The sequence below is a fragment of the Lissotriton helveticus genome, chromosome 8 (genome assembly GCF_964261635.1).
Source record: "Lissotriton helveticus chromosome 8, aLisHel1.1, whole genome shotgun sequence".
NCBI classification, from domain to species: domain Eukaryota; kingdom Metazoa; phylum Chordata; class Amphibia; order Caudata; family Salamandridae; genus Lissotriton; species Lissotriton helveticus.
This window is the reverse complement of record NC_136069.1, coordinates 530,466,265-530,492,615: the sequence shown is the minus strand read 5'-3', so window position 1 is coordinate 530,492,615 and position 26,351 is coordinate 530,466,265.

The window sequence follows — 26,351 nt, the reverse complement described above, 5'->3', positions numbered from 1 at the left end:
TTTCCGCATAGAGAGTCTATATCATCTTTCAGATGCTCCAACTCACTTTCATACACCTTGGTATTCTCCCTTTGCATATACACGTTTATAATAATTACATTTTCATATTTGTTATCTAAAACCAGCAAGGACAATCTGCATACCAAAAGCCATTTACATTTCACTTTTAACGGAATCACGTTGTTTGCTATTTTTGTAGACACTAAGGTCATAATCTCCCCCTCCGGGCGTCCGAAACTCTTTTTCCTAGCCGGTCAGTGAAGCTGGAGGAAGCCATCAAATATTGGGGTTTCGTCACATAGCCAAGTTTCTTGCACACACTTGATTTCCACATTCTTTCCTAACTTGCTTAAACATTCCTGTTTTGCTTTATCACCCAGGCCATTTACATTCCAGGCTAAGAAGTTAAGGCTATGCGACAGCCTCTCATCCTATTCCACCTCACTTAAGCCTTCATCTTCACCCATATCTTCTTTATACCACCGTGACAGACCTGCAGGGCTGGTTCTTTGACTACAATTGCCCAACGAATTATCAGTTACTGAGTTATTCACTACTATGTTTAGCGTGTCTCCCCACTCTTCATTATCCCCCATAAGCCTCACCTGTCTCTTCCCAAGGCCTGCATGACATTTTCAGAAGTCTCTACCTGATTGAACCTTTTTTCCAGTTCTTTCTCTGTGATTAACCGTATCCCTTCCTGCTCTATCTCACTCTCTGGTTTCCAGATTGATAATTTTACCAAATCTGAATAGACAGGACTCTTGTGATTTCCTTCCCATTTGTATTTTCTACGAAGCCCACTTGTCTCAGGTCTTTTGTACCTATTCCTCTCAGACTTGGTTATTTTGGGAATGAGAATAGAATTTGGGACCTATTTAAGGGTTGGATCTTCCGTGTTTTCTTTCCTTTTTTTGCTGGTAGAACTGGTTCAAAATACAGCCATTTATTAATTCCTATCTCAGTCACGGTCTTTGGGACTTCTATACCTGGCTGTCTGTGGTCCTTCCATCTAGCATTCCCCAGGTTATTTTTTACTGCTATTTTACCAAGTTGCTGGACAGGTTTTTCTAGGGTTCGATTCTTCTTAACATATATATTATGTCCCGCATTTATCGGTTTTAGTAAGGGGTTTACTTCTAATTGCTTTTTACTTGGTCACAAGAATCTTTACTTGGTTCTTGGGACCCTCCCTCTTGCCCTCAGGTTTTGCGGGCTTCTCAGGTACTTGTGCAAATGCTGGGCTTGACTTAATCTCGTCCTCTTTTTTCCCGTTGTTTTTCCCTTGTTTCTACTTTGGATTCCCTCTTTCTGCCTATCACTCTTCTAGGTTGCCCACTATAGTTCCTAGAACTGTATCTAGAATTTTCTCCTCTTCTTCTTATCAACATTGGGCGTTTAGATATATATATACATTAAGAGGGGTTTCTACTATAGCTATACTCCCTTTCTGTTCTATAGGCTGTGGGTCTCCTATTGGTCTCATCATATGTGTTATTTGACCTCTAATTCCTTGCAACTCCTCCTCAATCATTTTTAAGTACGTTTTTTGGGTTTTCAAGACCCCATTGTTTAACATTGTAACTTCTAGTATACCCTGAAGGGTTTTCTGAAGCATCAACAATAGCTCCATCATTGAAGAGGATGGTGTAGCAGAGATATCTAAATCATGTTGGCTGTTCCTCTCTGGATCGTCTGTTCTTACACTTCTCTGTGTTTCCTGCTGTAGTTCATTTGACCGTAGGGTTGATGTATTTAATTCCTCACCCCAATCAATTCCTTTTGCCTGTGTTCCTCATTTGACTTGAGGCCTCTAGCACCTGTGTTTGTAGCGACAATAATTTGGGGGATGAAGACAAATGCGGTGCTGCTGACAATTCATTTTGACATAAAAGTGACTGGTTTAACAGAAATGATGCCTCCAGTAATTCTTTAATGATTTCTACTAAGCCATTCCCATTCTCATGTACTGCTTCTGCTACCAAGGCTCTCATGGGTGGATTCACTCTTTTGTAGTGTTTACCTACAAAGTCTTTTATGGATTTAGAGACTGACAGACATCCTTTATTTTCGAGCACTGTTTCTTTAGTAGTCTTTTCATTTTTCCTCTTTTGCGGTACTGCTTTCACAATTGCTATGGGGCTGGCCTGGCTCTCCTGGCTTTCTTCTAGGGTCCTTGATTCTCCAGAAAGTTCTCTCCTCCTGGGGCTTTGCTCCGTATGCTCTTTACTGGTTTTTTTGCTTCCTTTTTGGCGTTATAGCTCTCGACCCGTGAATATAGCAAGTATGTTCTTATTTTACGATCTTATGTACTCCAATTTTAACTTTCCCCTCTTTAACTAACTCCCTAAGCAGTTAGGTTTAACAACTACTGTTTGCTTTAAGGGGGCATTTTGGTACTGCAATCACACATACACTTACCTTTGTTGTGCCTTTATCCCGCCATGCCCACCAGTTTGCATTAAGCTCAGTACTTTATAGCTGGAAATTATCCCGCAAATCTCCCCCATACTTCCTTTCTTCTGCCGGGGGGGCTCCCAGGGTAAGGTACAAACCTTTATTAATGTCTCTTAGGTGCCCTCCATCCCTGTACTTGCGGGGATATAATATCTCCCTTCTTCTGCTCCTTTTCTTACTGGAGCCTTGTCTGGGCTTGACTGGCGGCTTCCGCGGCTTCTGCTGTCTTTTCCTCCTCCGATGTCGCGGTGTCGCGGTCCGCGATTCACCTCCTCCTGGCTCAGTCCGGCGAGGCCCCGAGCTCTCTAACATTCACCAGGTCCAGAAAATAGGGGCACGGGTGCAGGGCAGCGCGGCAAGCCGCTCGCGTTCCGTGTACCGCGACTCAGACCTCCGAGTGGGCGGGCTCTTCCGACGTTTCACGTTGATCGCGTTTGCGTAGCATAGCGTTCTCGCGAGGCAGGCGGGGCGGCAACTACAGAGTCTCAACATTCAGAGTACAGTACAGAGGCAATGATTCTCATAGTCCTTGACAAAATTGGTCACACCCTAATGGTAGAAACTCTTGCTTACTTGTTTCACTAGATTTGTCAGTGGCCTAGATATGCTAGACAGGAGGAAGAAGACTCCTCTACATACTCGAACACCACATGGTCGTCGTGTCATGATTCTGAAGTGGGTTTGGGTACCAGGTGACAGAAACTCTGATGATAATTCTCTAATCCTCCACAGAGAAGAGACTAGGAACAGCCTGAGGAGTGAGAACCACAACTGTATTGTAATCTCTGTAGGGCAAAAGAAGGAATGGCTTTACCCGGTACATAAGGCAATTGGCTTAGACCCAGATGTCCACTCGACCATGGCAGAGGGACAGAATCCCATATGACACCCCCACTGAACGAAGGCAGACACATGCTCAACCATCAAGCAGGCATCCCCCACTGTGGGGAATAACCAAAGTAGGCACCAATTGATCAAACTTTCATGCACATAGAGTAGTCGGTCAGATAGTATGTCAGCCGAAGGACTCGTTGGGTAACCCTTGGGAGCATCACTAACATCAGACATGACATTACCTCACCAGAGTACCACCTTTTAAATTGGATGGAGCACAGATATACATATAGATAAAATTAATGAGGAAATCAAAATTATAATGACAAACATAAATATTGACTTATTAGCTATAGGAGACATACAGACACACTCACACCATGTGCTATTGGCCATCCCCGTCACAACAAGGCTCTTACACACAACCATGGCCATCCATACCACCACCAAACAATATCCAATGACCCAAGAGACAAAGCAGTCAGCTTTCCAGGTCAGACACTGGAGCCCTGATTCAATCCTACGAGGAAGCTGCACCGACCTCCACTGGAAAGTCTTCTGACATGCTGATCATTTGTAACACCAACACAAGAAGGCCACACTTCAAAGCCTGAACAGCAAACTATGAGAACCTGATTTAAATTCTGCCCATCCCAAACCACACAACCATGCCTCAAGATTTAGGAAAGACCCTCACATGCATATTACATATTAAAGATTGCCGGCCAAACATGCCAAAGACATAGCTGAAGCTATTTGACATCACAATCTAGACATAATCTTCCTGAATAAAACATCGCTAAATCACACTCCAGCACCCATGATGGAGATACTAGTACTGTCCCAGTTCACCATCAAACGTCTAGACTGTCTGCAGTGGCAGGGAGGTAAGATTGCAGTCATGCGCCAAGACTCCCTGCACATTAATTCCTTCCCAGTGGCTAAACTGTCCTTCTGAGAATACATGGGATTCAAACTCCTAATAACAGGTAGATCACTAGCTAAATGATACCTTATATACCACCCTCCAAAGGACATCCAGCTGTTCCTTGAACAAATACTGCAAACAATCCCAATACACTCTGTGCTATACCCAAATGCTCTTTCTAGGGGTTTTGAACCATTATTGTGATGATGAGAATGACACATTGATTTCCACTCTGAAAAAGATCATCACTGATCAGAACATTGTGCAAGCCTTCTCATGTCCAACACACACCAAAGGAGCTATACTTGATCCAATGATATTCAAGAAAGGAGCTCTGAGCATTGCCTCTATTGAACTAACTGATGGGGCAGACCATCACTTAATAATATTCCACGTTCCAACAAGTGTACAAAAAATAAGAGGCCAAGGGATCAAACCCAAACACTGAATAAGAGACGCCAGAAACATTAACAGGGATGATCGTGCCTCTCTTTGTCAGAGGAACATTGCACCCCAGAAGGAGCTGAGCGCAGAGCCTTGAGGGACTCCCTGTCCCATGGTGTGGGACTGGGAGAGGAATGGCGGGGCCGAGACCCTGAATGACCTGTCCTTCAGAAAGGAGCGGAACCATTCTAGAGCGCGGTCTGCGATCCCAGCGGTAGCCAGACGATTCAGTAGGATGTTATGGGATACCGTGTCAAAAGCCGCGCTGAGATCTAATAGGATCAGCGCGGCACTTTGGCCAGCATCGAGGATCGTCCGGAGATGTTCTGACGTAGCTAGGAGGGCAGTCTCGGTGCTGTGGCCTGACCTGAAACCGTTTTGAGATGGATCTAAGGTGTTGTTTAGATCCATATGTTTGGACAGGGCGATGTTTACGTGGGCCTCTGCAAGTTTGGATATCCAAGGGAGCAATGAGATGGGTCGGAAGTTCTCCAGTTTAGAGGGATCGAGAGTCGTTTTTTTAATGATGGGAGAGACCAAAGCTTGCTTCCAGACAGTCGGGACCGTGGCCAAGGAAAAGGATAGGTTCAGTATACGTGCTAGGGAGGGAAGTAGGAATTCCAGTGATTCCATGAAGTGAGCCGGTCTCATGGGGTCTGCTGGGGAACCGGATTTGACTTTCTTGCAGAGTACCCTCAGGTCTGCTTGGGAGATTTCAGGTATATGCTCCAGCTTTGTACCTTTATAGGTGGGTAGGGGGGAGTTGAGAGAGGCGGTCAGGTGGTGCGGGAAGGATTTATAGATGTTTTGTTCTTTGTCGACAAAGAAGGATGCGAGGTCCTCACATTGCTGTGCTGACATGGTGTGAGAAGAGAGAGATCTCTTACTCTGCATCTCATCCACAAGTTTGAACACCACTTTAGAGGGGTTATGGCTAGAGTTAATCTCTTCAGCGTAAAAGGCGGCCCTAGCGGAGCAAATTGCTTTGTGATAAAGCTTTTGTTTGAGATGATAGACAGATTTATCTTTGTTGCTATATTCACGTTTCCATGCTCTTTCGGCTGTCTTACAGTCCTTCCGCATGGCTTTCAAGGTGTTATTGTACCAGGGGTTGGAAGGGGAGCTGTGGCCCCTAGTCCATTTAAGCGGTATAAGGGTGTCCAACCCTTGAGTAATCCAGTTGTGAAAAGCAGCATAAGTAGTGTCTATGTTTAAATGCACTTCTTGATGGAATTCTCCTAAGGTGGCGTGCAGGTCACTGGGTGAAAGTTTGTGCCATGCTCTTTTGAAGTGATGGGAAGGTAAGGCTCCGGTGAACGCTTCTTTAATCTGTGTAGTGAATTTGATTAAATGATGGTCCGTCCATAACATGGGTTTGGGCACCTCTGTTAGAGTCTCCGGGATGTTGGTGAAAACAGGGTCTAGGATGTGACCAGCCGAGTGGGTAGCATCCTGAATCAGGGGGCAGAGTTGTAGGGCTGACAGGTCAGCCAGAAGATTTTTGATGTTAGGGTCTTGGTTCCGATCGAAATGGAGGTTTAGGTTGCCTAGTATAGTGAAATTAGCCGAGCTCACCACAAGGGAGTTTGCTACTTCAAGGAGAGCTTCTATGAATTTAGATGAAGGGCCGGGGGGACGATAGATATAGAGGCCGGACAGTGAGAACTGCGGTCCTACTGTGATCTTAAAGCGGGCGCTTTCACAGTTCGAGATGTTTCTTTAGTGAATGAGCACAGAAATTGCTTTTTGTATAAAACAGCGATGCCGCCACCTCTAGTATCTCTATTTATCGATTTCATGTGGTAACTCTCAGATAGCGCGAGATTGATGATACTGGTCATGTCGTCATGTAACCAGGTTTCGCACATAAAGAGGATGTCAGGTTCTTCTTCCATTAGCAGTGAGTTAACCTCTTGATTATGCTTACTGAGCAACCTCACATTGAGTTGTAGGATAGTGAGGGGGGTAGATTTGTGCACAGCGGACAGGTGTTTGGGCAGACAAGGGTTGGGTGTGGAGAAATGACAGGACTTACAGTGGAGGTAGGTCTGTCCGAGATATCCCGATGTAATCTTGCAGTTCCTTCTAGGGTTCAGTGCGATAAGGGAGTCTCTATCGTAGCGGATGGGATCCCGGATCACTTGGCCAGGGGGACAGGCGAGAGGCGATGTCTTGGCGATGACGGGCGTAGACGGGCTTGCCTTAGGCGCGCCTTTGGCGCGCCCGCTGCGCCCGTCCGCTGCGCGTCCGAGATATACACATGTTTTAATAGGGGAGGGAAGGAGGGATGGGCGTGGCCTCAGAGGGGGCATGGCTTCGCGGGTCGCCGGTAATGGCGTCAGGAAAAGATATTGTTTCCCTCGAGTCCGCGGCAGCGTTCAGTCAGCTGCGCGGGTAAATTAGGACCGAGCTGTGTCCTGTTGAAGCAGCGAAGTTAAAGTGAGGTGAGGTTTAAAATACACAAACATTTTAGTGACTTTCAATATTTTAAAAATACCCTCCCGGCTTCCGCCTCAGGAGTGCAAGTGGTTTCTGGTAGGCGCTAGCAGTCAGCGTCTATATATGGCGCGAGCGGGGGGCGTGGCCTCAGAGGGGGCGTGGCTTCGCGGGTCGCCGGTAATGGCGTCAGGAAAAGATATTGTTTACCTCAGGTCCGCGGCAGCGTTCAGTCAGCTGCGCGGGTAAATTAGGACCAAGCTGTGTCCTGTTGAAGCAGCGCAGTAAAGTGAGGTGAGGTTTAAAATACACAAAAATGTTACTGACTTTCAATATTTTAAAAATACCCTCCCGGCTTCCGCCTCAGGAGTGCAAGTGGTTTCTGGTAGGCGCTAGCAGTCAGCGTCTATATATTGCGCGAGCGGGGGGCGTGGCCTCAGAGGGGGCGTGGCTTCGCGGGTCGCCGGTAATGGCGTCAGGAAAAGATATTGTTTCCCTCGAGCCCGAGGCAGCGTTCAGTCAGCTGCGCGGGTAAATTAGGACCGAGCTGTGTCCTGTTGAAGCAGCGAAGTTAAAGTGAGGTGAGGTTTAAAATACACAAAAATTTTAGTGACTTTCAATATTTTAAAAATACCCTCCCGGCTTCCGCCTCAGGAGTGCAATTGGTTCTGGTAGGTGCTAGCAGTCAGCGTCTATATATGGCGCGAGCGGGGGGCGTGGCCTCAGAGGGGGCGTGGCTTCGCGGGTCGCCGGTAATGGCGTCAGGAAAAGATATTGTTTCCCTCGAGTCCGCGGCAGCGTTCAGTCAGCTGCGCGGGTAAATTAGGACCAAGCTGTGTCCTGTTGAAGAAGCGAAGTTAAAGTGAGGTGAGGTTTAAAATACACAAAAATGTTAGTGACTTTCAATATTTTAAAAATACCCTCCCGGCTTCCGCCTCAGGAGTGCAAGTGGTTTCTGGTAGGCGCTAGCAGTCAGTGTCTATATATGGCGCGAGCGGGGGGCGTGGCCTCAGAGGGGGCGTGGCTTCGCGGGTCGCCGGTAATGGCGTCAGGAAAAGATATTGTTTCCCTCCAGTCCGCGGCAGCGTTCAGTCAGCTGCGCGGGTAAATTAGGACCAAGCAGTGTCCTGTTGAAGCAGCGAAGTTAAAGTGAGGTGAGGTTTAAAATACACAAAAATTTTAGTGACTTTCAATATTTTAAAAATACCCTCCCGGCTTCCGCCTCAGGAGTGCAAGTGGTTTCTGGTAGGCGCTAGCAGTCAGCGTCTATATATGGCGCGAGCGGGGGGCGTGGCCTCAGAGGGGGTGTGGCTTCGCAGGTCGCCGGTAATGGCGTCAGGAAAAGATATTGTTTCCCTCGAGTCCACGGCAGCCTTCAGTCAGCTGCGCGGGTAAATTAGGACCAAGCTGTGTCCTGTTGAAGCAGCGAAGTTAAAGTGAGGTGAGGTTTAAAATACACAAAAATTTTAGTGACTTTCAATATTTTAAAAATACCCTCCCGGCTTCCGCCTCAGGAGTGTAAGTGGTTTCTGGTAGGCGCTAGCAGTCAGCGTCTATATATGGCGCGAGCGGGGGCGTGGCCTCAGAGGGGGCATGGCTTTGCGGGTCGCCGGTAATGGCGTCAGGAAAAGATATTGTTTCCCTCGAGTCCGCGGCAGCGTTCAGTCAGCTGCGCGGGTAAATTAGGACCAAGCTGTGTCCTGTTGAAGCAGCGAAGTTAAAGTGAGGTGAGGTTTAAAATACACAAACATTTTAGTGACTTTCAATATTTTAAAAATACCCTCCCAGCTTCCGCCTCAGGAGTGCAAGTGGTTTCTGGTAGGCGCTAGCAGTCAGCGTCTATTTATGGCGCTAGCGGGGGGCGTGGCCTCAGAGGGGGCGTGGCTTCGCGGGTTGCCGGTAATGGCGTCAGGAAAAGATATTGTTTCCCTCGAGTCCGCGGCAGCGTTCAGTCAGCTGCGCGGGTAAATTAGGACCAAGCTGTGTCCTGTTGAAGCAGCGAAGTTAAAGTGAGGTGAGGTTTAAAATACACAAAACTTTTAGTGACTTTCAATATTTTAAAAATACCCTCCCGGCTTCCGCCTCAGGAGTGCAAGTGGTTTCTGGTAGGCGATAGCAGTCAGCGTCTATATATGGCGTGAGCGGGGGCGTGGCCTCAGAAGGGGCGTGGCTTCGCGGGTCGCCGGTAATGGCGTCAGGAAAAGATATTGTTTCCCTCGAGTCCGCGGCAGCGTTCAGTCAGCTGCGCGGGTAAATTAGGACCAAGCTGTGTCCTGTTGAAGCAGCGAAGTTAAAGTGAGGTGAGGTTTAAATTACACAAACATTTTAGTGACTTTCAATATTTTAAAAATACCCTCCCGGCTTCCGCCTCAGGAGTGCATGTGGTTTCTGGTAGGCGCTAGCAGTCAGCGTCTATATATATGGTGCGAGCGGGGGCGTGGCCTCAGAAGGGGCGTGGCTTCGCGGGTCGCCGGTAATGGCGTCAGGAAAAGATATTGTTTCCCTCGAGTCCGCGGCAGCGTTCAGTCAGCTGCGCGGGTAAATTAGGACCAAGCTGTGTCCTGTTGAAGCAGCGAAGTTAAAGTGAGGTGAGGTTTAAATTACACAAACATTTTAGTGACTTTCAATATTTTAAAAATACCCTCCCGGCTTCCGCCTCAGGAGTGCATGTGGTTTCTGGTAGGCGCTAGCAGTCAGCGTCTATATATATGGTGCGAGCGGGGGGCGTGGCCATGTCTGAGGTGATCTTGAAGTGCAGCTTTTTTATCCTGAGGGCAAGGATTCGCATCCTTATCTATTGAGGCTGAGAGGGAAGCTTGCCAGTGTACCTGCTTCATATGGTAGGGAAGCATGAACGGTAGACACCTTAAGTGTACCTGCTCGTTGTGCATGAGGGATGCTGGGATAGCAGATACCTGTATTGTACCTGCAGTATGTACAAGGGAAGATTGCACTGTGAATTACTGTACTATACATACTCCTTGTGTGAGCAAAGTCAAAATGGCTGTTCTGAGTGTTAAGCAAGCTTGTAGTGTGGATGTCTGACATAAAGACAAACAACTGTGTGCTGTTATCTATTTGTGTGTGAGGGAAGTTTGCTAGTGTAGCTGCTCTAGATGTTAGGGGATATTGCAATATAGATGCCTGAACTGTACATGCGCTATGCTTGTAAGAAGGTTGTATTCTGGATTTTTAGTACTGAACCAGTTTGTCAGAAAATCTTGCACTACAACACCTCACCTGTATCTGCTCGTGGCATGAAGTAGTCTAGCTCTGATGGTGCATTTACAGAACCTGATCTGCATTTGAGGGACGTTTATGCTGCTGTTGTTAGCGTTAATCAAAGTCTGATCACTGGAAGGATATAGGGCTGTACCTGTTCTGCATAAGTGGAGTTGCTGTGTGGATGCTTCAACTTTCTGTACCTATTTTGTGTGTGTGGGAGAAGCTAGCCAGTGTACCTGGTATGTGTCTATGGGAAGCGTGTACAGTGAATGCCTATACTGTACCTGCTCTATGTATGTGGCAGAAGCTTGCACCATGGCTGATTGTTCTGTACCTATTTGTGAGGCATTTGGCATATAAAGATTATCTGGCTGGAACCTGATTGTTTGCTCTGTAGATGCATGTACTGCTCAATGTATGAGGGGATCTTGCACATCAGATGTCGGTATTGTACCTATTACATGTGTACAGAAGCTTCTACTACTGGACCTGTTTGTGAAGGAAGCCTGCACTGCTGATGCCTCTACTGTACCTTCTGTCGCATCTGTAACAAACTGTGAAGGATGGTACAGAGGAGATGAGATGTCACTGTAATGGTGAGAAAAAACCCATTTTCTATAGGTTGTGTATGCCATTAAAATTGTAGACCAAATACCTCTGTTCGATGAACTGATAATAGATTAAATGCAGAGACTACTTTGTAGTTCACATTAGGGTATTAAGTAGATAGTGTGGAAAGTGTACAGTAGTTTATTTCCAGATGCTTTTAGTGTGATGATTGTCAACTTTTTGGATTTCATTTGCACTAAAAGTAGTGAAAACATTTCAAAAGATGTGAACGATTCTATGTTTATTGTATAACTTGAAAGTGAAATGAGAATGTCGTTTTATTATTCAAACACTGTGCAGTTTAATAGCGCTCTGTCTCCCGACTATGGAGATTTTAGAAATAGAAATTGATTCTTCAATATTTAGCTGTCTTAGATTTTAATAGTTTGCGACCAGTTTCTCATCCTATCCCAAAACAACTGTGGTCTGTTGTACATTTCTAACTGTACTACTTATTTGTGATTGAAGGGTACAGTACAGTGCATGACAGAAACTGGAATTTAATAATTAGCAAGGTTGTTGTTTTTTTTTTTAGTCATTGCATACCACTGAAATACGAATATATTTATAATCAGGCTTGCAACGCCCATTGGGTTTAAATGGCTCCACCCCCTTAGCCTCCTCCCTATCGTGGGTCATAGCCTGGTCTGCATCTTCGAGGGTACTTGTCTCAATGAAAGCCCGGCCGTGCACAGCTCTGCTTAGAGAGTGGCGTCAGCAAATATATTTTCTTTTCTTAAAGAAGACTGGTTCAGTGTTTCCTTCTGCTTCTAAATGTTTTTTTAGGAAGGGGCGGAGGTCACTGGTGAGTCACCATATACTTAGGGTGGCCAACTAGCATGGGCACAAATTCAGGACGGTGAGTGTAAAAATTCAGGACAAAGGGTCAAAATTCAGGACAAAATTCAGGACAGGAGGTCAAAATTCAGGATGAAAATTCGGGACAAAAGGTATGCTTTACAGACACAACAGTGGATGTCATGCAATAGTATATAAATAAATAGGCAAAGAACATAAGTACAAGTCACTTCTCTTGCCCCGTCCTGCCCGGTTACTTCTCCTGCCCATCACCGCTCCTTCCCTGTCATTTCCCCTGCCCCGTCACTGCTCCTGCCCAGTCGCCGCTCCTGCTCATGCCTAATCACATAATGCCACATCACTTCTCTTGCCCCGTCACTTCTATCCCGTCACTTCTCTTTCCCAGTCACTTCCCCTGCCCCGTCACTTCTCCTGCCCCATCATCTCTCCTGCCCCATCACTTCTCCTACCAGGTTCCACCTCACCTGCCCGGGCACCTCTCCTGCTCAGACCTAATCACCGCTCCTGCCCTGTCACTTCTCCTGCTCAGTCACTTCTCCTGCCCTGTCACCGCTCCTGCCCATTCACTGCTCCTGCCCGTTTACAGCTCCTGTCCGGTCGGCACTCCTGCTCATGCCTGATCACTGCTCCTGCCCCATCACTTCTGCCCCCTCACTTCTCCTGCTCTGTCACCTCTCTTGACCCATCACCTCTCCTGTCCCATCACTGCTCCTGCCAGTGACTTCTCCTGCCCCATCACCTTTACTGCCCAGTCACTTCTCCTGCCTGTCACTTCTGCCCGGTCACTTCTCCTGCCCGGTCACCTCTCCTGTCCTGTCGCTTCTCCTGTCCTGTCATCTCTCCCGCCCCGTCGCCTCTTCTGCCCCGTCACCGCTCCTGCCCTGTAATTGCTCCTGCCCCGTCACTGCTTCCGTCCCGTCACTCTCAGTGAACAACATTGGCAAATTGCACAAGCCACAAGTTCCCCACAGTACTCTGTTTGGGGAAAGCTCCTCTGTAATCACTAACTAGGACCTACAGGCTCCACGTGAGTCACTGGCCTCCAAGGCACTCACTCCCACATGATATGCTAAAGGTAGACGGCTCATTATCATACAAAAGGGGATAATGAGCCTCAGTCAGAATGACAATGGGCCTGTCCACAGTCTGTACGAGGACTGCTGCAGCCTCTGGAGTTCAACAGAGAAGTGCAAGCTGGCCCTTGGGAATTGTTAATCTCTTGGGGTTTCTCGCAGGGGAACAGCACAGCTCACTGTAATTAATCTCCAAAATTACGGACAAAAGGCGTCCATAAAAGGAATGATTACGGACAATGGACATGACACCAAAATGACGGACGCTCCGTGAAATTTAAGGACGGTTGGTCACCCTACAGATACTAGGTTGCTGGGGGCTCTCACTGTTCAGGACAAAGGGTTTGAGCCAGTGGTGGCTCGCGTAGAGCGTGCTGCGGGGTGGTGAGGCAGGGGAGGGGCAGAGTGGGGTGGTAGTAAACTCGGACATACGACGGAACGGAGGAACGGAGGAACTTTCCTCCGTTCCGTCGTATGTCTGAGTTTACCACCCCCCACCCTGCCCCTCCCCCGCCCTGCCGCCCCGCAGCACACCCTATGAAAGCCGCCACTGGTTTGAGCCTTCACTATTGTTTTAAAGGAGAGCTAGTGACTGTCAGTTAGCACGGGCATGAGAGAGACCATCTGCACTTAAAAGGTTACTTCTGTCTCCTCCTCAGCTTGAATGATACGCTTTGAATGTTTCTAAGAAAACAAGGCAGAAACTGACAAATCGCATTGTGTACAATTGCATTTATATTTACCGCCTATTTCCGACGAGGAGCGCTAGCAAACACTATATAACTGCAATAAATGGGATAATGTTTTACTTTTTAAATGGGTTTGCAGTGGGTCACGGTCCACCAGACAATCCAGACTTTTCTGTCAATAACATTGCATCTAGCATTCTGTAAGGGTGTAGGAGGCTTGTGTTTTTTTCTTGTAAAAGAAATCCAAGTAGTGGCTAGAAAAATATGATCCTGCAAAGTGGTATTGTTAACCCTTTCACTGCGGCGGCTATTCCGCCGCAGTGCTAACGGGCGGGGGGGCCGCGCGGCGTCCCCGCGCTTGTGACGGAACCGCTCCGTCACGGACCTCGGGTGAGCTGTGCTTGTGACGGAACGGTTCCGTCACGGCCCCGCCCGCTCTTCAGAACGTCAGCGCAGGCGCGGAATTCGCACCGCGCAGGTGCGGCGAGTGGGCCGTGACGGAACCGTTCCGTCACCAGCACAGCCCACCCGAGGGCCGTGACGGAACCGTGCCGTCACAAGCGTGGGAGGGGTTAAATAGGGTTTTGAGCAGTACTTTGTTTCTGTGGTTGCTGGTGGAGTGCACTTATCAACAGAGTTACGGAATTATGCCGCAGGGAATGACCATATTATGCAGCAAGAATAGGGATACTCTGCTGTGTTTTGTTCGTTTTTGTTCAAGGGATATAGTATTTAAAATCATATCCAGTGCTTGGAATAAAAGTGTCACTTGTCTAGTTGCCTCCGCTTCTTTCTGTAAACGTTTACTGGGAACATGGTTGTATATTTTTCCCTGTTCTTCTCTTGAACAGTTTGCATTATTTACTGGAAAAGAGTGTCACATCCATGTTTGTTTCCGCCTGCCTTAAATGCCATATTATATGCTAATTTCATGGACATTGACTGCTTCAGTCACAGCATGCGGTAAACAACAGCCAATATGCCTCAATTTTGTCAGTTTCCGTTATTTGTTCAGTTTTCTTTTGAACATAAAGGTCTTTATTGTCTTGAGATTCTTACTAGCCTATCTTTCTCTTTATCATGCACAGAACACAGCAAATTCCACTTAGCGAATTCAAAATGTGGATAATATTTGAAGTATGGTTATTTTCACCTTTATTTATTTCTGCTGCAACATCAAAAAGGATGATAGAATGCTTGAAATATTCTCAGACACTGGAATCCCTCGAGCTGCATTCAGGTCCATTGTTTTCACCTATCATGCCACTCTAGACCCACCCTATGCAAATCAGTTTCAACCCTGCTCCTCATGGGAATATTCTATTCTAAACTGGCAGAGGAGACCACCAACAACCCCAGACCAGTTTCACCCTATTTGGGGCTCACAATTTGGATGTAGCTTGAGACCTATGGCACAGTGAGCATGAGGTCCATGTCTGGGCATAATCGTGGAACTTTGGGTATCAGGGATGGAATGCTTGAAATAATCTCAGACACTGGCAATCAATTCGGCCGTATTGCAGTCCATCATTTCAAACCCACCATGCCACTTTAGACGAAGGCTAGCCTTATGCAAATCATTACTGAACCTTCTCTTCATGGGAACAGTCGGTCTAAACTGCCAGACGAAGGTCCCTCTACGAAAGACCACAAACAACCCCATATTCGTTTCACTCTACTTGAGGCTCATCATTAGGGTGTAGTTTGAGTCCCGTAGCACAGTGAGCAAGAGACCCATATCTGGGCATACCTTTTGCACAGAGGGTTTCAACTCCAACAACAACAAAGTGATGAATGGAATGCTTGAATTAATCTCAAACACTGGCCATCACTCAGGCTGCATTCCAGTCCATCGTTTTTGGCCCAGCAGCCCATGTGAGACAAAGGCCCTACTCTGGCAAATCAGTACCGGCCTGCTCCTCATGGGAACAGTTCTTCCTGAACTGCCAGAGGAGGCCCCTTCCAGAAGCGATCGCAAGCAATCTCAGACCGGTTTTACCCTATTTGGCACTCGTTAGTAGGGTCTAACTTGAGTCCCATGGAACAGTGAACACAGGACCCATGTCTGAGCATACATGTCACAATGAGGGTGAGAACATTGAAATTTGTTTTCGCTTTTCATATTTTCCAGAAGTCTGTTTTCTCTGAAAGTATAATGGATGATGGACTTGCAAGATCCAACAAAGAAAATACGAAATCTCCTAGGATGTTGTATGCCTTCTTTAACATGTGCAGATTTCATTACGTCCCACGTATATAAAGGCAATTCACAACCCGCAGTCTCCTGACACATATTAGGCATCTAAAAATATGTACTGTGTGCTTCTGCTCAACGTATTACCAACAAAAAAGCATTTGACCACAGTACCGTGTTTCCAAAACAAATAACAATCACATTAGCTTCCTGGATTGCCTTACATTCAGATAATATTCTGTAATCTGTAAACCAATATACCACATAATTTGGACTAGTTTGCAATCAAAATCATCGTATTGTACATAGTACAGATGATATTGGGGGTAATCAATTTAAAAGGCATTTAGGGCCAGATGTACGACCACTAATTTTGCGACTTGCAAATTGCGTTGCAATCGCAACACGCAATTTGTGAGTGACAAAAGTAGATGTACAACAGTGTGTTGAACACTGTTTGCGATTTCCAATTGGGTCGCAAATTGCGAGGCTCATGAATATTAATGAGCCTCTCACAATTTGCGAGCCCATTGGGAATGGCAGGACCTCCCAGGTATGGTGGCCTGCTGGGCTCAGCAGACCACCATGTCTGGGACTGCTTTTAAATAAAGCAGATTTTTTTAATGCAGCCCATTTTCCTTAACGGAAAACAGTATGCATTTAAAAAAATAAAAATGACAAGTTTTCGTTTCATTTTTTAAGTGCAGGTGGTGGTCCCTGGAACCACTGCCTGCCCTTAAAAAATATTTTCAGAGCCTGTCATAAAGGGGGAGGAGTCCACTGGGGACCCCTTCCCATTTGCAACTCTATTACCACCCTCTTGAAGAGGGTGGTAATTTGTGTATGATTTGCGACTGCAATTGCAGTCGTAAAACATTTGTACATGGGTTAGAGAGTCGTTATTTGGAAGGGAATGCCACTTCCAAATAGCGAGTCTCTAAACACTTTTTGCGAGTCCCAATTAATTTGCGACTCACAAAATTGTGTTAGTACATGGCCATTCCAATTTTAGCAAGCACACACTGGTTGCTAACCCTCACATCCATATGCCAGCTAATGGATCCAATAGAAACCACCAGTAAAAGCTGGAATTCCCATAATTCCTTTCTTAATGTTGTGAATGCTTCACCTTCGCAGACATGTTAAAACATAATGCTGCAAAAAAAATCAAATTAAATCCTATCGTAAGATCTGCATAAAGTAATAAAGGCCCATTACAATGTAAAAAAGAGAAATAATTAATAATCTATCATTTTTGAGATCGTTAATACCAGAAGTGCATTTTGTTTAATTTTTTTAATGATAAATAAAAATCAATTTGCCTGTCAAATTGTGTAGTGCCCAATGCATCCTGATGCGTAGTGATGAAAGAACTCAAGCACACACTGCCATCTTAATTGGTTGTAAAACATTTTAAAATATGATAGTGTCCTACATTATCACATACTTTCAATTCATGCCTATGCCATACTATATCAGTGTGGTTACAAGCACATCCTGTAATTCTGCTAATAGTTTTTAAAGTGCCAATATAATCTGCCAAGAAAGGTTGTGTCCAGAGAAAATGGAGCTGAAAGTGCATTAGAAAAAAGTTTAATTGTCTAGGTTTTCTTGAGGTCTATTGACATTCATGAGGTTGCGAGGACCCTCTAAGCTCTTCTGAAGCAACTAGAAAAATGCAAGGTACTCCTTGAAAGAGACTACATCTCAGCCCGCATTCACAAAAATATAGAAGGGGGCTGGCGCGATGCCATGCAATTTGGGTCTGCACACCGGTTTTATAATGGTAAGTAAATAGACACTCAGGGGCCAAATTTGATGCGTTCTGACTGCATTGAAATGTCCCGTTCGGATTCCTTTCTGACTGACCCATTAGAATGAGGTAGGTCAGCAAGGAAGCCGAAGGAGCTTTCCAAATAGCTTCCGATGGGCTCGTAGATCCAGTCTGCCATTCGGGGAGGGGCCAGTAATCCGAAGGGTGTATCTTTCTGCCCAAGGGACTACGATGGCAGATTCCCACAGTTTCTGTGCTGGCATTTCCGATACACAAAGGCTGTCGGAATCCAACTTTGGGGTCACCCAGCAGGGCCCCCATGGGTTCAAAGCCTCCGGATGGTGGCAGGGGATCCCTGCACCTCGTGGCAGGCACCTTGAGGTGCCTGTCACGGGGTGCAGAGATGAACTGCACCTCAGCTCTTTGCAATGAGAGCATGCATTCCGGTCAGAATGCATACTCACATTGTAAAGAATAGGATTGTGACCAAAAAGTGTTCAGTCGCATACTAATTGCTGGTTTGGGACCGCCGATAAAAGGTCGGTCGGTCCCAATTCTAGAGCAATGTCGGACGGACTCAGGTCCATTTGACATCGAAATCAGCCCCTCAATTGAGCCTTGTTACAAGTTTGTCAGAACAGGGTGGGATATTTACCACACATGGTGAAGTATGTACCAAGTGCTGTAAATACCTCCTATTCTGAGTTTTCAACAGGAAAATGAGGCATAACGTGCTGGGATGGAAAAGTCACCTTCATCGAAGTGGACATGTACCTCTGCCCTGAATGCCCAACTGTACTGTTGTCTGGAGCCCTAATGCTGATTTTTGTTGTCATAGGCAATCACGGATAACATGTGTGTGCCATATCGTATGCCTGTCTAATTGATTGCGGTCTTGTTGGACCGAGAGGGATGCCAAAGCACTACTGTCATTGTGGTGGAAGGTTACTACCTTCACCAGGAGTTAAGCAGCACTAGCGCAGCGGTGGCAGCATACAGTGTAGTGATCTCTAGGAGTGAACAGGTACTTTTTAACATTTGTAAATAAAGTGAAGCATACAGGCTCACTCACTTTTTAAAGGTATGCTGCTATGTACTTGACTCACTTTTGGCCTACATCAGTTAGATATGAAGTGCTGTGTAGTGCAGGAGTAGCGACTCTGCACTGTTCGCATGTGTGCCTAGGAACGGTATAATGCAGGGACAAAGCAGTGTTGGGCAGTGCATGCATGGTTAGTGCACGTACTGGGTGTATGTGTACCTGCAAGGAGTACAATACATGAATGATGTAGCGCTATGCAGTACGTGCATGGTGAGTGAATGTACTAGGTGTAAATGTACCAGTGAGGAGTATTGTACATGTAGCGTGTAGTGTAATGCAGTACACACATGGTGAATGTGTGTGCTGGCTGAATGAGTGCCTGCAAGTGGCAACACAGAAAGGCTATAGTATCGAACAGTGCACACAAACTGAATGTGTGTGATGAATGTATGTGTGTCTGTGGTGGCACAATACATGGCAGTAATAGTGCTTGATAGTGGGTGTGCTGTTTACATACACTCAGTACAAGTGTGCCTGTAATGGTACATTATGTGGAGGACCCTGAGTTCTCCTTTGGGAGGTCCAGACCTGCCTGGTGAAGGCATGAGGAAGTAGAGAAGACGCCCAGACTAATTTGAGTGTTGCTACATTCCTTTGAGCTGGTTGGGACACACTGAAGGAGGAAGCGCGAGCCTGCCCCTGTACACTTCAAAGGGTGCTCTTTCATACAGTGAGAGATCACATGGCACAGGCTTGGACACATCTTAGGAAGGAGATGTGGCTGACAAGGGAAAAATAAAGGGTAGGACTTTGAGCCGTAGATTAACCTTCAGATGCACATATCACTATGACTGATATCCGAGTATGGCCTCTACTCACTCCAAAGGCCTGTGTTGTAGGACTATCAACTTCGGAGTCTCTCATGCTGTGACAGATCGCTATTCAAGAGGAAGAGGAAGAGGAGAAGTGTGCACTTCAAAAGAAGCAGAACCCCAACATAAAACTTAAAAGACCAAGACCCTAAATTACATCTGGTATCTGGCAATGGACTATAAAAAGGGAAGGTTGAATCAAGAAAAATCATCATCTGCTAAGCAGACAGACAGGCTTTGTGAGGAAAGGAGTAGTTGATTGTCAATGTTATAAAGGATTCTAACTGAAGAAATGCACATAGAAAATGTATATATATAAAAAGCTGTTCATCCCTTTTCAAGCTGTATTGGCATATAACAAATGACACCAGCATCTAGGTAATGACAGTCTTAAGCTTTCATAGGCTAATCCTGTACAGGGAGTAGCAGCCTATGTGGGATTCAGACAGACTATGGCCTGCCTTATCCATGACCAAACCATATTATCAGCTGACCACCTTATAACAGTTGATTGGACATGAAAGCAAATATGTTAAAAGGATATGTGCTTTTCAATTTCCTACATAACAATTGTAACTTACAAGTTCTGTAGTGATTTCCAATGGTTGCTATCATGTCTTGGGGCCTGATATCAAATGATTTGTTATATTGTGGTTCCTGTGCAAATGCCTGTTTTCACAGGGATTGCAATTGTAAGTGGTGCTAAGATTAACACACCTTATAATTACAGGACATGATAAAGTTTAGCCCCAGTTAAATTTGGACAAGCCATACATTCCAGAATCTAATGGGGGGAAAAAGCTCGGTATTTCATCAGGCTGAAATTTCAGAAGCTTATGAAGGATCATCAGTCTGCGGATTACCATGAGCATAGATTTGGAATTACCTCAAAAAGTCAAATGGTAAAACGCTTGAAGGTGGCCATTGCCAAGGACACAGCTGTACTTCTTATGTTAGACCTATCAAGTACTATACTGTTGACAATGATGCCCATCTTACTGTAATGACAAAGACCATAGGAGTAGACACAGTGGCCCTGAGCAATGTTTTTCCTCTGCAACAGGAGCCACTGAGGTTCCACAGCATTTCAAAGTTCTGCTGTGCAGCCCCAGCTTTTTATTGTTCAATGTCTACAAAGGTCAACAATGACTTGTATGTATTTTCCTCTCTAACAGAGATAATATGAAGTTTCAGATGTATATGGGCGATATTCAGGTCTGTTTGGCCCCAGGTAGATTACCTGAAATCCAAATGTATTCACTGCAAGCTTCCAGAACATTTCTGAATAAGTATTATTTATTTTATTTTAAGAATTTGTAGAGCGCAAAACTGTCGCCATTGCAGGCATCCTGGCGCTGACAGAGTCTGAGGAGGAGTTAGGGGGTGGATCAGAGGGGGCTAGGCTAGCCCGGGAAGGGCCATGTTTTAACCTTTTTTCTGAAAGGTAGGAGTTCATTGGTATGTCTAATCTCGGTGGGAAGGGTGTTCCAGAGTCTGGCGGCGGAAACCACAAAGGATCTACCCCCGGATCTGACCTTCTTGAATCTGGGGGTGACTACCAGTTTGGCATCCGAGGAGCGGAGTTGTCTGGTAGGGGTGTACCACACAAACTTGGATTGTAAAGGGGCTGGGCCGGAACCGTGGAGGGCCCTAAAAACAATACAGAGGGCCTTAAATTGCACTCTCTGTCTAAGAGGGAGCCACTGCAATTGAGCCAAGGTGGATGGTCCATGGGATCTTCTCGGGAGCCCCAAGGCCAGTTTTGCAGCCGCAGATTGGACTCTTTGGAGCCTGTCCAATAGAAACTCCGGGGCCCCGAGCAGGAGGGCATTGCAGTAGTCCAGCCTGCTCAGGATAGTGCATCTAACTACTTGGGCGTGGGCCTGGGTGGGGAGGAGGGGCAGAACTTTCCTTAAAGAGCGCAGAATGGCATAGCAACAGGCAGAAGTTTTCTGAACATGAGTTTCCATACTGAGCTTGTGGTCAAGCATGACCCCTAGGTTGCGGACAGAGTCAGCGGGCTGTACATTAGAAGCTGTTTCCGGGGGCCAGAAGTTGCTGGGGAACGGACAGGGGATCCTCGAGCCACTGTTAAGAAGCACCTCGGTTTTCCCTGCATTGAACTGCAGTGAATTATTCTTCAGCCACCTCGATGTCTCCCGCAGGCAATTATGTAGGATCTCTATGGAGATAGAATCCTCTCCTTCCAAGGAGAGAATTATCTGCGTGTCATCAGCATAATTAATGGTTTTGATGCCGAAGCTTTTGATCAGAAGAATAAGTGGCCTGAGGTAAATATTAAAAAGTATTGGGCTAATGGCAGAGCCCTGTGGGACTCCGTGCGTAACCGGGGAGAAAACAGATTGGAAAGGAGGAAGAGATACTGCTTGCTGCCTATCCTGCAAAAAAGAGTGGAACCAATGCATTGCAGTATCCCTCACTCCTGCCTCCCAAAGGCGTCTCAGTAGGATCTTGTGATTCACCGTGTCAAAGGCGGCAGACATATCGAGCAGTATCAAAAATGATGCCTGACTTCTGTCTGCTCGCCTTTGAAGTTCGTTCATGGCGATAATCAGGGCAGTTTCGGTTCCATGAGCAGGCCGGAAACCGAATTGGTCCCCATCAAGTAGCAGGTGATGTTCCAGGTGGTTGGAGAGGGTGTTACTGACCACCCGTTCCACTATCTTGGCAGGGAACGGCAGCAATGAGATGGGCCTATAACTTTTTGAGCAGTCGGGGTCCAGGGAAGGTTTTTTCAGCAAGGGGGAGACTAGCGCTCGTTTCCAATGGGCAGGGACAGTGCCAGTCAGCAGAGATTGCTGACAGATTAGATGGAGCGGGGGGAAAAGTTCTGCTTCGAATTCTTTCCAGATTTTAGGGGGTACTGGGTCCAGTGGAGACCCAGACACGATCCCTCTAGCTACCTTAGTGAAAAGTTCGAGAGTTAACGGTGGAAACCCGCAGAGAAATTCTTCTGGAGACACAGCTAAGTTAGGTGCTTGATTCTCCAGAGTAACAGTGTTCAAGGAAAGGGGATTTCCAACAGTAAGAGGAGTATCCAGATCTTTAAGGATAAGTTCAATTTTCTCCTTGAAGAATGTGGCCAGATTGTCGCAGAGGTCTTGGGACGGGACTATCGCATTTTTGCAGGACTCCGGGTTAGTACGCTGTTTAGGATGCTAAAAATGCTCCTGGAATTGTTGGTGGTGTTACAGATCAGAGAGGAGTAGTGATCGGCTTTAGATTTTTTGATGAGGGTTTTGTACGCTTGGACCTTAGTTTTCCACGTGTCTTTGCAGGTTTAATTATAGTCACGTCTCCACCTTCTCTCTGCTTGTTTACATTCAAGTTTTAGCAGTTTTAAGTCGACGTTGAACCAAGGGGCAGAGTCTTTACCCCTACAGGTCCGATTTTTGAGGGGGGCGTGGGTGTCGACCACCCTGGAGATACTGGTGACAAGGGAGTTGTAATTGTCGACTGTGCTTTTGGTCACATCGAAAAGCTGTTGCAGATGGAACATTTCACCCGAAGGATGTGCGCGTGAAAGAGCCCTCCAATCTCTGCATTTAATTTCCTTGGTCGATGCCGGGGCCTTGTAGGGGTCAGTCGTCTTGTGAAGAAAGAATTTAACCAGTGAGTGATCAGTCCAATCCATTGGAAGAATTTCTCCCATTACCACCAGGTCAGGTGCCGCAAAGATCAGGTCAAGCAGATGACCCGCTTTGTGGGTGGCCTTGGAGGTCAGCTGAGAGAGGCCAAAACTTTCACAGGTAGAGAGTAAGTTCTTGAGAGCTGAGTCAAGGTTACCGTTTTGCCATAGATTAAAATCACCGAGTATAAACAGCTTCTGGTGAGATAAGGCGATATTGGTTAGGGTGGTGATTAGTGCTTGTTGCTGCTGAAGGCTGAACGCCCCTGGTGGGCGATAGCACAAAATCCCTGTGACTATATTTCCGGAATGGGTCTGAATTGAGAGTCCTAATGACTCAGTGCCCAGAATAGGGTCAAGAGCAAGGATCTTAATGCTGCAAGACGCTCTGAAAATGACTCCCACACCTCTGCCTCTACCAGTAGGCCTAGGGAAGTGGAGAAATTTAAACCCGGAGGGGCAGGCAAATCCCGGATCGACCAAACAGTCTGGACGCGTCCAAGTTTCTGTCATGAAGAGGATGTCAAGTTCATGAGTGTCAATCAGAAGTTGGATCTCTGTGCAGTGTTTGGGCAGAGACCTGACGTTTAATAGCCCACAGTACAGAACATCATCACAAAGTACATCAGCCCTGGGGAGAGAAGTGGGTGATAGAGACAGTATTCCTTTGTCGGCAAATAGCTTACCTATTTGGATTAGCTCCTCTCTGGAGTAGGGAGGGCCAGACGGAAGCTAATCCTGATATAAAGGGTCAAAACCGGCAGCATAAGGGGCCCATGGCCCTACCTTGGCGCGGACGGGCGCAGACGGGCTTGCCTTAGGCGCGCCTTCAGCGCGCAAACATCGCGCCCGCTGCGCTTGTCCGCTGCGCTTCCTAGGGAAGCCCATTTTTATAAGGCCGTGGCTAGCGTCAAGGGGGTGGGCGTGGCCTCAAGGGGGCGTGGCCTCCGCGATCGAGCAGGCAATGGCGGCAAGATTAGCTTAGGTGTTTAGACCGCAGCAGCGTTAATATCGGCTGCACGGCGTCTCTACAGGCAGGTCAGTGCCCTGAAGTCGTGAAGGAGGGGGAGAGGGAAAGTGGGTTTAAAAACATACACTAAATTCAACAGTTTTAAAAATGAGCAGCAGTTCTCCCTCCCGGCTTCCGCCTCAGGAGGTGTGTCAGGTATGAATTAAAGCGCTTGTACTCAACGTTTTAAATGCTGGTTCGGGGTGGGCGTGGCCTGAAGGGGGCGTGGCCTCCGCGATCGAGCAGACAATGGCGGCAAGATTAGCTTAGGTGTTTAGACCGCAGCAGCGTTAACATCGGCTGCGCGGCGTCTCTACAGGCAGGTCAGTGCCCTGAAGTCGTGAAGGAGGGGGAGAGGGAAAGTGGGTTTAAAAACATACACTAAATTCAACAGTTTTAAAAATGAGCAGCAGTTCTCCCTCCCGGCTTCCGCCTCAGGAGGTCTCAGGAGGTCAGGAGGTCTGTCAAGTATGTTAAACCCAGCTCATAAGCAATTAAAACTGAATTGAATTGATTTCTCTACAGATTCCATCTTATATTGCTGCCTTTGTTCACCCTATGCAAGTCTAAAGAGATATGAATTTAATGGTAAACATGACTAACATCTCTTCTTCCTACCCCTAGGTAACCAACCATTAATATTGCAATACTTCCCTTCTGCTCTGTCAAACATTCTTTCAACAATTAAACAATTCTTGTTGGACCCGATTCACAAAAGTAATCTGAGACAAAATCCAAACTTTACGATTTTCGGTACTCACAAAGGGCACTTAGGAGTAGTAAAGTTCGGAATCCTAACTCAGGCCGGTTGAGACTAGGACATTGTTCTTATTCCTCCATGCATCTAGACTTCTACATTAAATATCACAAACTTCATATGCTGTGAGGCCTGGTGTATATGTTGACCTTGTACTGCCTGCTCTTAAGGCTATTGTTTGACTTGAGAAATTGGCTAGCTGGTTGAGGTGGGTGAGCCCTTCTCAAGCAACAGCCACAATCCTTGTCAGGGTGCACAAAAAAACAGTCACTACATTTATCTGTGCTTAACTATCTGGTACCTTGGCACAAAAAGAGCCAGGTTTGACTCAGGGACAATGTATCAAATATGTATGCAATACTCAAACAGTAAAAATCCAATCAGTAGAACCAGAGATATGTAATTTCAAAGATATGAGGTAAGAATAGCACCTAAAAATACAAAGCGCTGCTCGCAGTTATCTGGTCGTGCGAGACCAGGTGGAAGTCACAAGTTCAGTCAGACCACAATGGAGCATGGGCCAAATACAGGGATCAGGTTAACCCTGCTGAAAAAGTTACCTTCTACAGCCCAGCCCAAAAATTTCATTTTGCGGTGGAGGAGGCCACAAGGATCAGGGAGAGTGTTGTGGATGGTCTTTGCTGTAATGAGAAGACCAGGCTGGGCGTCGCGTACTGTCACCACAGTAGCACGAAGATCCCGTTGGGCGTTGTGGATGGTCATTGCTGGAGTTTTCTGTTGGTGGTCACTGCAGACTTTCAATGCTGTAGTGTGAAGTGCTAACCTGAAGTTGCCAGTCATGACTGTAGAGCAGAGTCAGGTTCACTGGAGCTTCGTGTTGGCAGCCGGTAAGAGTGGCAATATCTTAGTGTGCACGGCTCAACGCATCAGTCAGAATTACTCTGTTTCTTTTCGGAGAAACTCAACTGATGCTACACTAAGGGTACAGGACCTAAAGGGCACTTCTTGGGGATCATGAACTCACTGCAGCAGGGCTTAGATAGGTCCAGTTGCAGGCCCAGGCAGGTCAGGTACAGCAGGGCAGCTGGATAGTTGCAGGGAGGCCTCTGCAGCTTGTTGAGTCCCTGTAGCTCAGAACAAGTGAGTTAGCTGACTCTTGGAGTCACTTCAGCCTGGGAAGAAGGGTGCAGGCCCAGTCTTTCATTCTCAGACAGCAGGGCATACCTTAAGCAGCAGGGCAGTCTTCCGGCAGCAGGGCAGTCCTTCTTCTGTAAGTATACACAGGTCCAGGAATGTACTCAATAGTGGATCTGAGGGTCCTCTTTATATACCTGATGCCCGCTTTGTAGTGGCAGAAACATTTGGAGTTTTCCCCCTGCAGAAGTGTTTGGTATTTTCTGCCTCCCTGTCCTGGTTCCAGTCTGTCTGCAGGCACAAAATGCTAGTGTGAAGTCATTTGTGTGTAAACTGAGGAAGTGTATTTTAAGTGCAAGTGTGATAGGTGGTAATTCTACCCCATTCATCAGGATGGCCTCTATTGTGTGGCTCTCTGGGAAAAATCCCCAAAGACCAACTGCAA